Genomic DNA, 13,181 nt, shown 5'->3' on the forward strand with positions numbered 1-13,181 from the left:
GTGACAAGCATTTTTAGAAGCAAAGAAGCAACAGTTGGAATTGTTCGGAAAAAAAACAACAAAGGAGGAGTGTATCTGGGCACAGAGCATCTGTAAACAGAAACTAGCAGCGGTTGCCCTGCCTCAGAGTTCTTCTGATTGGTCCACTGCTGTGAAATTGACATTGATGAGCTGCACTGTGTGTGAAAGTTGAAGATCTTTGAACTTCACACGACATCTAAAAAAAGCAGCGATTTAAAAGTGTAAAACTCACACAGGTTCATTGAGTGTGTTTACATTGACAAACAATAGAAAAGTAGCGCATTGAAAAAGGAAAAACACATTCAGTCTGAACGTCCCCTTAACTCAGCTTGCTGAAAGAGAGAAGAATCTCAAAAATGACGATCTTTTTGTGGTCAGTTTTCTGGAAGATAAAAAGCACCATTGTATTTATGTTAATGAAAGATTCAACAGTTATAGCAAAATGGTGCTTTCTGCTCTAAAAGTGTTCCTGAGGCAGTGAAGAGACTGTGAATCGCTCAGGTAAAACTGTGTGGGAGAGGTGAATTGTGTTCCTCCTGCAGAGATTCTGACACTTCAAAACCAAGAAGACAGATCACACCACACACTACAGAAAACGCCACCAAAAAAACTTCAGACCAACTGTTCACTTAGAACTTGTTTTTCCTTTCTGCAAAAACTTTTCATTTGAGTTTTAGTCTTACAATATTTTTTGTATTATTGCATTAAATATACTGTACAGATACATTTTAAATATATTAAGATTTCATATAAATTAAATGAAGCAGATGATTAATTGAATATAATTCTGAGATAATTTTATGATTACAAATATATATTCTATATTATTCTATTTAATTAAAAAAACTAAAATAAATTGATATTTTAAAAATAAAAATGTATATTTTGTAAATATACAAATATTTACTTGCACAATTATTATACTTATTATATTTGTATATAGCATACCAATATACAGTTATATATAGACATTAAAACTTATTACATAATTTGAATAAATAAATAACATTATCTTAAGTATTTAGATTTTAATGTAGTTTGCATATTGTATTATAAAAAAATATGTAAATACATACACAATAAATAAACTATATATAAATGTAAATTTAAATAAAATTATACATATCATTAAATACATTTGTACAATATAATTAAATTTATAATATAATTAAACAAATGATTTATATAAAATTGTGTTTTTAAAACTAAATATTATTTAGTCTGTTTGAAAAATAAGTAATATTGAGTTCATAATTATACTATTAAGGTAAACTATATAGAGGGTTATATAAAGTCAAAATCAAGAATTTTTAAGACCCTTTTAAGACCATTAATAATGAAATTTTAGACTTAAAAAGGGTTTTTTCTAATAACCTGGTATTATCATGAGGAATTGTGTAATTGTTTTTAGTTTTTTTTCCCTGATTAGGGAATTTAGGGTATTTGCTGTAAAATAAAATGTCTAACAGCTGTTGGGAACTGTTTCTCTTTGCAATAAAAAACTTATATAAAAAATAAGGTTTTATTTAGATGTATTGTTGATTATTGGATGGATGTCAGCCCAAATTAGGTAGCTTTTTTTTGGACAAAACAAAACTAAGACCCGTTTAAAACAATTTAAGACCTACAACATAATACGTCAGTGAATTTGAAACTTAAAAGGCATAAAATTTAGGTTTTAAAATTTAAGACATTCTAAAACTTTTTAAGATGCAGCGGACACCCTGTATACATTTTGTTCCCATATTATCAAACATACACACAAATACATTCAAATGGATTACAAATGTATTGTAACAATTTTTCCATTATTAATAGTGTATGTTTTTATATACTTACATATATTATTATTATTATTATTATTATTAATTATTTATTTATTTTTTTATTATTAATTTTCTTTTCGACTTAGTCGAAATAATAATAGTAATAATAGTAGTAATAGTAATAATAGTACTATTATTATTATTACTATTATTATAAACTAATCAAACTACATATTAAATTATAAATAAATTAAAGAGGTTATCATCAGTTCACTTTTTTTTTTATTTTACAATTTAAACCAATTAGATGTACACGTGTGATTGTGCATGACTTGCAAATTTAATACGAGCAACAGCAAAATCAAAACAATCCAAGTCGATCTCTGCCTACAGCGTCCTGACATTTAATCCCAACAGACAGCAGACGGCCTGTGATGTGACACTGACCACATGGGTCACGAATCAGGCCTCAGAGGGCAGGAGGCCAAGGCCACTGGAGGACGAAAACCCACATCAGACAGCATCCGATTACTCCCTTAAATCAATGTATCCAATGATGCCCCTAAATCAATAACCCTCAAGGTGTTCCTTCAGAGAAAAAAATGCACAGTTAGCTGACCTCCACCGGCCTGTGATCCCCAATCTACTCCTGCCTTTTTACCTTGACCCTTCGCATAGGTAATACAGCCAAAGCCAAATCAAGCCAGCGTTAAAGTGTCAGATTGCCAAAAAAAACACCATCCTCACACACCCCGGAGACGAGGCCCGTTCGCTATTGAGCGGAAAAGTAATTGCCTTTCTTTTGTTTGTTTATGCACTTTCTATTTGTTATTCAGCATGGACAGTAAAGGCAGCTCTTAGAGTGAAAATGAGTTTTATGTAAGGAGTAATAACCTAAATGGATTTCCTCAGTAGCAGGAAGCCCCATGGCTATTTATCTTCTCCCTCCACTAATTATTCATTACAGCTCAGCCAGAGGAAACTCGCAAAAACACACAGTCAGATAACGGCGGCGGAGCGCTCGCAAAATTACTTTCTGCTTTCGCCTCTTAAAAGATTCTTGCACTTCAATGCGTTTCATTCCAGTGGAGAAGCTTCTGGAGGAGACGCCCACCGTATACAGCTGATAGCTGGAAAAATGTATGCAGAAACACTGATCTGCAAATGCACAAACTGCTTCTTGGAATGGGAAAGGAACGCAATGGTTTATCAACAGGTGAAGGTTGGTCGAGAAGTGCAAAATTTAAACAATTTAAATCTTGTCATAATTTTTTTTTTTTCTTTATTTTTATACGTTTAAACCTTTTACTGAACAAAACCTTCAAAGATAGCAATGGTAATTAAAAAATATCCAATTCCAACTGGAGTTGGGAGGTCATATATTCCATTCTATATTCAGTGCATCAGGAAAGTATTCATAGCACTTAATTTTTTCCACATTTTTTATGTTACAGCCTTGATCCAAAATGAATTACATTTATTTATTTCCTCAAAATTCTACACAAAATACCCCATAATGACAATGTGAAAAAAGATTTTTTTAAATTGTTGAAATTAAAATAAAAAAAAAAAAAAAAAATCACATGTACAAAAGTATTGCTCAACACTCTGTTGATGCACCTTTGGCAGCAATTACAGCCTCAAGTCTTTTTGAATATGATGGCACAAGCTTGGCACACCTATCTGGGAATTTTTGCCCATTCCCCTTTGCAGTACCTCTCAAACTCTATCAGGTTGGATTGGAAGCGACGGAGTACAGCAATTTTTAGATCTCTCCAGAGATGTACAATAGGATTTAGATCTGGCTGGGCCACTCAAGGACATTCACCTAGTTGTAGCCACTTCATTGATATTTTCAAAGGCACTCTGAAGCAGGATTCATTCAGGATGTCTTTGCTGCATTCATCTTTCCCTCTATCCTGACTAGTCTTCCAGTTCCTGCTGCTGAAAAACATCCTCACAGAGTGATTCTTTCACCACCATGCTTTACTGTAGGGATGGTATTAGCCCGGTGATGAGCGGTGCCTGGTTTTCTCCAAACGTAATGCCTGGCCTTCATTCCAAAGAGTTCAATTTTAGTCTCATCAGACCAGACCACACCTTTTGGCAAATGCCAGGCGGGGAGTGGATTCCGTCTGGCCACTCTACCATACAGGCCTGATTGTTGGATTGCTGCACAGATGGTTGTCCTTCTGTAAGGTTCTCCTCTCTCCACAGAAGAATGCTGGAGCTCAGACAGAGTGACAATCGGTTTATTGATTACCTCCCTGACTAAGGCTCTTCTCCCCCGATCATAGTCCTGGTGGTTCCAAACATCTTCCACTTACGGACAATGGAGGCCACTGTGCTCATTAGAACTTTTGGAGCAGAAGAAAATTCTCTGTTACCTTCCCCAGATTTGTGCCTCGGGAGAATCCTGTCTCGATGGTCTACAGACAATTCCTTTGTCTTCATGCTCGCCTTGTGCTTTGACATGCACTGTCAGCCCTGGGACCTTACAGTATATAGACAGGTGTGTGCCTTTTCAAATCATGTCCAATCAACTGAATTTACCAAAGGTGAACTCCAATTAAGCAGCTGAAACATTTTAAGACTGAAAAGTAGAAACAAAATGTACCTGAGCTCAATTTAGAGCTTCACGGCAAAGGCTGTAAATACTTATGTACATGTGATTTTTCAGGTTTTGTATTTTTGATAAATTTGCAACAATTTCAAAAATCTTTTTTCACATTGTCATTATGGTATTAATATTATTGCGTGTAAAATTGAGGAAATAAAGGCTGTAACATTAAAAAAATGTGGAAAAAGTGAAGCACTATGAATACTTTCCGGATACACTGTATGGAATCAAGTTTTTCTATCCACTGTGCTGTTGTTGTAGGGTGTGGCTTCATTTAATGTATTCTTATAGTCTTTCTTGCATAACTTTCATTATCTCAATCTTTACCCCTTGCCAAAATGCAAGTATCTTCGGATCTGTCATTATTTATTCAGCTTTTACTTGCCTGTGTTTCCTTGAGTTTTGATGAACACAATAGAAGAGATTCTGGAAAATGGTAGCCATTGACTTTCATAATATTTTATTTTTTCTGCTATGGATGTCAGTGACTTCAAAATGCCTTCTATTATTTTAAATGTTTTCTTTCAATCATTCTAAAGATAATCGTATTTATAAAAGCATCATAAACTAGGAGGATTTCTCTCCTCCTGAACCCCCGGGTCTGAATGCAGACACAGCAGGTCTAGCAGGTATCTTGCCCTATTTCAACCATAAGCCCTGCCGGTGATCTGGATATTTTAAACATAGGCAAACACAGCAGAAAGGGTATAGGCGATGTGTCTGAATGGTAACGAACTGATAAAAGACAAAGTCCACCATTCCCCAATTCTCATAAAGCTCTCCCGACAAAAACGCTTGCTACAATAGCTTTGCTGTATTGGCCTTGACAGCATCACAGGAAAAACCGTGCAACAAACCCTGTGGATCATGGAAATAAAAACATACTACCCTTCATGAACGGCTAAATACTGAGTGCCGTGCGCAACCGCAGTCTCACAGCATGGCAGGTCTGTCTTCAAAAAGCATGTGCTGTCATAAGTAATTAAGAAACAGGGTCTTCTCATAGTATAAGAACACTAGCTATGAATAATAATGAGAAACCGACATGTCATCTCTGGACAGGCAGATAGCGGTATGTCACTAATTTTAATCCCACCCCAAAAATGATTTAACCCAAAAGATGAAGTTAGCTGACCAGGTTTATTCAAAATTGAAGCTAACAGACGTTGTCTTAATTGATGCTTAACACACTCAAATTTTTCAAAATCTAAAAAAAATGTACTCAAGGGTTTCTTGAACCTTAACCCTCTACTGCACTGTGTCACCAAATGGCAATATGATACTTGTATTAATTTCTCTGCCACTGTTTCTTAAAGACCAACATTAAAACATTTTTGTTGGAAAGAGAAGACCTTAGAGTAGCCAATGATGTGCTTTGGTTAAGTCACATGACATGCTGTGTTTTTCTTTAGCACAATTTGTGACAGACTGGCGTTTATTGTGAGTAGTTGCTATATGCGAATGTAAACGTCAATAAAAACAAAGGATCAAGTTATGTCAGATTCACAAAAAAATCTGAAACATCACCTCCAGTATGATATGATGACATATTCATAGCTCAAAAAAGGTATGTCAAATTACTTTTTGCAAATCGATCAAATATATGTTACCAAATCGCAGCACTGTGCAATATGCAATAGTGGAACGTGCAATATTGCAATGGGTTAGCTAGCTAGCAAGGTCAACTGTGAACTTTTAAGTTGTAACAATAACAACATGAAAGCTAGTAATATAATGTTAATTACTTGTATGGTAATAACATTTGCATTATGCATACAATCTAGTTTTAATGGCAATACTACATTTGATATCAATACAGGGAACAGTGTATTAGCGAACAGCATGAATGTTATATGATAAGTGAAACAAGAAAAGGACAGAACTGGCTCTTCCTGCAGATGAAAGTGAGGATGAGATGGGTTTTAGTGACCATGAGAATGATGCAGATTGGCCATTTGATAGAGACAGTTCAGGTAAGACAGGTGTAGTATAGTTTATAGTATAATATATAAACATTGTTAACTAGTAGCTACATTATTCTGATGCATCTAGATATACTAGACTTGTTATTTATTTGTTAGAATATTTACTGAAGGAAATATTTATATTTACTGTATGTTATATACATGATAATACAATATTAAGTTTGTTTTTAATAATATTTAGCAAAAAAGAATGGAATAAATGAAAGCTGTTGGATTATGAGCTGTTGGAAAGTATGTATAAGGTGTCATTTATAAGTTCTGTGTTAAAGCTTTTAATACTGCAACACCAATTAAATCACTTCAAACAACAAAATGATTAATTATAAAAAAGTTTGAAATTTTAAATTTCTAAGTTGGATCCATTGTTGGACGTTGTTGCCATTTCATAAAGTACCATAAAATATATATTTTTCCAAGTTTTTTTTTACAGCAGTTCAAGTTAAGCCATTTTAAGAAAAGAAAAACAGTCAAATATATTATTTAATAGATTTATTATAAAAACAAGCTTTGTTGGTTTTTTTGTCCCTCATTCACCTGTTAGTTTTGAGATGTTGGCCTTTTTGGCTTTTAAAGCGTATTTGTTTTTTGGGACTAATGGAAAGAAATGCATTTGTGTTTTTCAGCACTGAGCTATAAACATCAGCTTAATATGACAAGGAAATGTAACTATTTTAAACAATATATTGCCAATAAAAGTAAATCATTCATACAAATTCATGCAATTTCATGTTTTTTTTTTAATTAATGATTTTAAAAAGGTGTCATGCCCCCAAAACCGCAGAATGAGCAAATCATATTAAAATATACGAAAGTGACCATACAAATGAATAGAAATAAGCCATAAATCAAAAAGTTATGAATTGCATGAGTTTCCCAAAGTGGGGGTCGGCGATTTCCAAAAATCAAATTTATTTTATTAAACTGTTAAAGTTACCATATTTTATACATAACCTACTCAAGAACAAAATAGTAAGTAATAGTAACATCGTTAACATGTTAATAATAAACATTAAAAAATGACAGGCAAACAAAAAGCCACCCCTGCAACCCCTGGGGTGATTATGTTATAATAAAGACACAGCACATTGATTTTATAGCACCAGGTTAAACTTTCTGACACCTTTACGGCACTCGCATACACTAAAAAATAAATACAGGCCCCAGCTGAACATGAAGTATGGTCTCCAAGTGGCGTTCTTCAAAATTAAACGAGGAATAGGCTTGGGCCCCATATTGGTATGTGTGCGCCGTTGTGTGCAAGGTTTATATATTTATAACCACCTCAGAGGATATTAAGGGTCGTGAGTCACTGGCATTGCAATTTTGGGGGTCGCGGGCTGAAAAGTTTGGGTACCCCTGAGATAGCGTTATAAATGTCCACTTTATAGACTGAATTTCACAGGTTTAATCATATCTATATTCTGAAGGTTTTTACTGAGAGATGCTTTTCATACATATGTTGAATATTTTCTTTTATATATTTTGTATATTTTATTCTACCAAGAATTCAAACATTATTTTTTCTGGCTGTATTTAGTATTTATAGCGATAAGAAATTCCACAAATCCCCTGTGTGAAAACCTTTAACTCTAACACAGTATGCCAAAAATGCAACAATTATAAACCTGACTTCATCATAGGTTCGTCTTTGCTCTACAAACGTATTCAAATTTGCAGACTTCATTAAATAATGCCTCATTTGTTCATTTATGCATAAGACTTTTAGGAAAAAAACAAACAGAAACAGCAATTCTTCATGTAATCAATCAAAAGAAAAAATGTGGTGATAAATATTAATTTGTTTGTTTACCATGTTAGTGCTGACCTCATATTCTTAACTCCCCTTCACCTTTACCTGACTGATGTCTCAGCAGTGGCATTTGTGTCCAGTCGAGCCCTTCAGTGTCTCTCTCTGTAATCACATGCAGACCTCATCATCAACTCATCACACACACCTATCAGCTCACGGCAGGATCACAATTGAGGAAGACATCTCACAACCTGAAGACAAAAAAACAGAAGAGCAACCACATGAGCATGTTCATGAACAATTTCATGTTTTTAATTTTCATGTTTTGAATTTTTTAATGTATTTAATTTTCATTTATTAAATATGTTATGAAATAAAATGGTTGGTAAATTGTAATGGTGAAATGGCACAGTGTTGATTAAAGCTACAGTTAAGTTATATTTCACATTTTCAAAAGACAAGTGACTATATTTTGTAAATTATATAAGTAATAAAGTAATAAACTCACCTATGACATTGATCAAAAATCTGATGATTTTTGGCAGCTATGGACACCTTTTTTTAGCATTACAATAATAATTTCTCCTGATTTTGTTATCTATGGTGCATATTTAGTTCCTAGCCTGTCTGTTTACTTGTTTTGTCCGTTCCTGTTTATTTGTTTGTATATTTCCCAATATTGCCTACTGTATAGCTGAGACTGTATTTGTATGTGCTGATGTATTAAAATAACTGATGATTAATAAAAAAAATAAAATAAAATGAGCTGAATTAACACAATTCCTTGGGTTTTTGAGACGACCTAATTGTTTTATGTTCAATCCACCTAAATTTGTAAAAGCAAGTTAACCTAATTGGAATTGTGTGGAACCCAGCATTTTTACAGTGTATTAATAAATAACGAGTTAAAATGTGAATACATTACTTATACTAGACATTAAATATAATTAATATAATATTTATTTGTTATTTACTTAAATTGATTATATTAAAAATGCACTACTGTTCAAACATTTAGGATCAATAAGTTATTGTGGCTGTCTCTTTTAATTTTATATACCAAAAAATAGTCCAATGTTCGGTTTTGTTTTTATATGTTATTAGTTTTAATGACAAAACTGAAGTTTCAACCATCACTCTCAGACTACAGTTGTCGGTGTCAAATAATCATTTACTAATAATCATAATTACATGATCATTTAATAATCACCTACATTTTAAAATAACAGTTATATATATATATATATATATATATATATATATATATATATAACATTAATACATTCTTCCCCTTTAAAGTCAAATCTGAATTTTCAAGCATTACTCTCAGTCTTGTCAAATAATCCACCAGAAATTACTTAAATTAACTGATTTGGTGTTTAATAAAACAAATATTATGCTAAAAGGTTGAAAACAATGGTGCAGCCAAATAATTCGTGCCAACTAAGCTCCTTTTTTTTCATCCATCTTTGATTAATAGAAAAAATGCATTTATTCGGAATGCTCAATGTATATATTTTTTAATGATGTAGTCTTTACTGTCACTAATTTAAAAAATAAAACATTATACTGACTATAAATGTTTTAATGGTAAAGTATTTGAATATATAAAAAGAGGCACACAAATATTAAGTTGAATGATTTTATTATAATCGTACATGCTATTATATTCATTTATAATAATATAATATAGCCCAAGTCTGTCTTAGGCTATGTGTTTAGTTTAAGTATGTATAGTTTATGCATAGTTAGATTACCACTGCAGTATGTTAATAATGTATAGGTTTAAAATAGCAGTTACATCCAGTGTTGTGTTCATATTTATAATTATGTTAATTTATAACCGTAGTCCTGCGAGAAACAACATTTCGTTCCACTGTATGTAGCAGAAGGACAATAACTTTACTTGATTAAATTACTGACATTATATATATATATATATATATATATACATATATATATATATATATATATATATATATATATATATATATATATAATTTAGAGTGCTCAAAACACCATTATATAAAGCTTTCAACACCATTACTGTGGTTTTTACAACTAAAGCAGCAAGTTTTTCACATTAAAAACATATTACAGCTGGTTAATTAGCTAATATGTTAAGCAGCTGCTGAAATTGCAAATGGTCAAAACAGTACTACAATCTACAGATCTGCATGTCTTAAATTAAAGCAAGTGACTCTTATTTTGCGCCAACAGGATGAGAGAAACACTGCAGCAGATTTCTGAGTAGAACAGCTTGACCTTGTGTCCACTGCAGAAGACAAGAGAATCATGGGATGCATCCGTGTGGTAAGGCTGCCATCTAGTGTAAAACAACGTCTGACACACAACCTGAACCTCTGGACTCAATCTACATGATTTTAGCATCCAAGCTAGCATTGTTAGCCTAGCCAAAATTAATGTCACCGGCTACTCGGATTTTAAACTCTTATATATTAACTTGACGCAATGCAACTTTACTCCCAAGTTCATTGGTAAAACGCTAAATCTGTGAGACAGGGTGAATGGATGCAACACACTGAATAAACAATACCAGTTATGCCTAATTAATCTGACAAGTGATTAATCCACACGCAGACAACAAAAACAAATGGCTGCTGCTCCCTGGGTCTACTTAACCAACAAAGAGCAAGCAAATAATTCATATGAAAGAAGCAGCTTTTACAAAGTCAACAGAGTGCAGGTGTAATGGAGCAATAACCCTGCAAAAAAACACATCTAAGACCTCCAGAGACAAGCTAATAACAAAAATGAACACAAGCATTCATTAGCACTTTGCTTTCAGGCTGTAATTCAGTAATTCGCTGCAAATGAATGAGTGCTATTACTCTGTCTTCTTTATAGGCCACAAAGGACAGATCTGATGGCTTGAACGCCTCTGAATGGTGTCACATTCTTCACACGAAACAAACATTCTTGTTTAGATGAATTGCATAGGTGTAATATTAAGCATTTTTGAGAATATTCTGGTTGTTTTAACAATGTGCAAGCTGACAGTATAAAGTCATGGAGCATATTAGAATGCAGTTAAAATGGCCCTCTGAAAGCCTTAAATATCCCTCTTTGGGTTTTTATTTAAATTATTTGTGTAGTAACGTAATATTACACAAGCAAGAATGAATTTTTCCTAATTATAAGCACTTAAAGGGATAGTTCATCCAAAATTAATATTTAGTCTCCATTTATTCACACTTCTTCCTTTTGATGAACACAAAACAAGATTTTATAAAGGATGTTGGAAATCGGCACCCATTGATGTCCATTGTATTAACAAAAAAACTGGATGCTGCTTTCTTCAGGATATCCAGGATACTGTATTTTGTGTTTAACAACAGAAAGAAACTCTAATACGTTTAGAACAAGAGGAGGATGAGTATGTAAGAATTACAATTTTTTGGTAAACAATTCCTTTAAGCGCTCATTCAGTTAAACATTTGACTTTGAGCAAAAAGGTCTAGTTGTATTTAAAAACAACAACATTCGTTTGACAATAAACAGTTCGGAGCAAAGCTAAGCAGAGTATTTTGTGCAACACTGACTCATTTCTGAATTAATCTGTTTTACAATTAATCGAGCAAAACCAACATTTTGTGCTTGATTTATTTATAAAGAGAATTATTTGCCCCATTTCTAACTTATTTGAAATAATCATTTAATTGAGTGCGTCAGTGAATCACTCATTAGGACAGGGTTTTGGGACACTACTGCAGGCATATCTCAAAAATATGCAAACCTTGAAGCAGATGAGCAACAGCAGCTGAAATTTACAATTCAGGAATTCCCACTTGGTAAAAAATGTTTTTTTTTATATTATATTTCTGAATATACTAAAACGAACAAAAATATATTTTTTAAAAATATATTTAATTTACTACTACTAATATATAGTTGTTAATAGTTGTTTCTGGGGCTGCATATTATTATCACGATAATGATATTTGTGGGCCATAAATGATTAAAAATCGTTGTGATTTTTTTACAGGACAAAGACCAAGCCATTGTTTTAATGGGTGGAGTTTACAGATTGTACTGCATAACAAGCATGAGGTGACTTGCATCTAGATTGCAAGTGTTTTTCTTCAGAAAAATGCAATGTTGATCAGGTAGCCTTTTGCTCCTGTTCAGTCCAAACTTCCCAAGGTACAAACCTCACTAAGCACCTTAAAGTGCCATCGCAAAGTGGCTGTCGTCAGTGGGTTAATGAGCTCAAGAGAATTCTGCTTTGCATATTTTAATGCATATATAACATCACTAAACCAGACAACATTTGTTTGTCTCTAAGTTAACCAAATATTCGCAGAGATTCAGCAGTTTTTTTTCCCACGCGCTTGCTAGTCATGTAGACAGAAGACGCTGTATACAATTGTTTCAATGCAAAAAAAAAAAAGTCGTTGTGACCCTGTTTACGTGGGTATTCAGCTTCGTTTTTATCAATCTGATGCAACTTTTATTATTTATGAGAAAATAAAACGTAATTAAATGTTTCAGATCATTTAAACTTATAAATGTTATTTATAATTAAACTTATAAATCTAATTTATAAAAAGACTAACCTGTTTTGCATTAAATAAGGAAATACAGTAGATAACTAATTTCCTTTAATTACGCTTTGTCATGTTGGTCACGGCACCCTGCTTTAAAACTTATTAGTTTATTACAATAATTATACTTAGCTTTGCCATTGTTCTTCACCACACTTTTGTTTCACCTCTAAACAAATATTAGGATTGTTATTGAATGTGCTCTTCAGCAGCGAAGTTCCTGTCAGAGTAAATATATATATATGCATTTTTTATAAATATATATACAGTTTATATATATATATAAATATATATATATATATATATATATATATATATATATATATACATATAAATATATATATATGCATTTTTTATAAATATATATACAGTTTATATATATATATAAATATATATACAGTTTATATATATATATATATATATATATATATATATATATATATATATATATATATATATATATATATACATACA

General features: G+C 32.3%; 1 long non-coding RNA gene across 1 annotated transcript in view; it reads right to left on the reverse strand.

Annotated features, from left to right (window-relative positions):
- LOC141375597 (uncharacterized) overlaps nt 1–13,181 on the reverse strand; it is a 127,506-nt gene that overhangs the window by 105,955 nt on the left and 8,370 nt on the right. Inside the window, exon 2 of the long non-coding RNA XR_012384185.1 lies at nt 8,248–8,393. This is a non-coding gene — a long non-coding RNA (uncharacterized lncRNA). The remainder of the gene's footprint in view (nt 1–8,247; nt 8,394–13,181) is intronic.

Source organism: Danio rerio, chromosome 8 (genome assembly GCF_049306965.1).
Source record: "Danio rerio strain Tuebingen ecotype United States chromosome 8, GRCz12tu, whole genome shotgun sequence".
Lineage (NCBI taxonomy): Eukaryota > Metazoa > Chordata > Actinopteri > Cypriniformes > Danionidae > Danio > Danio rerio.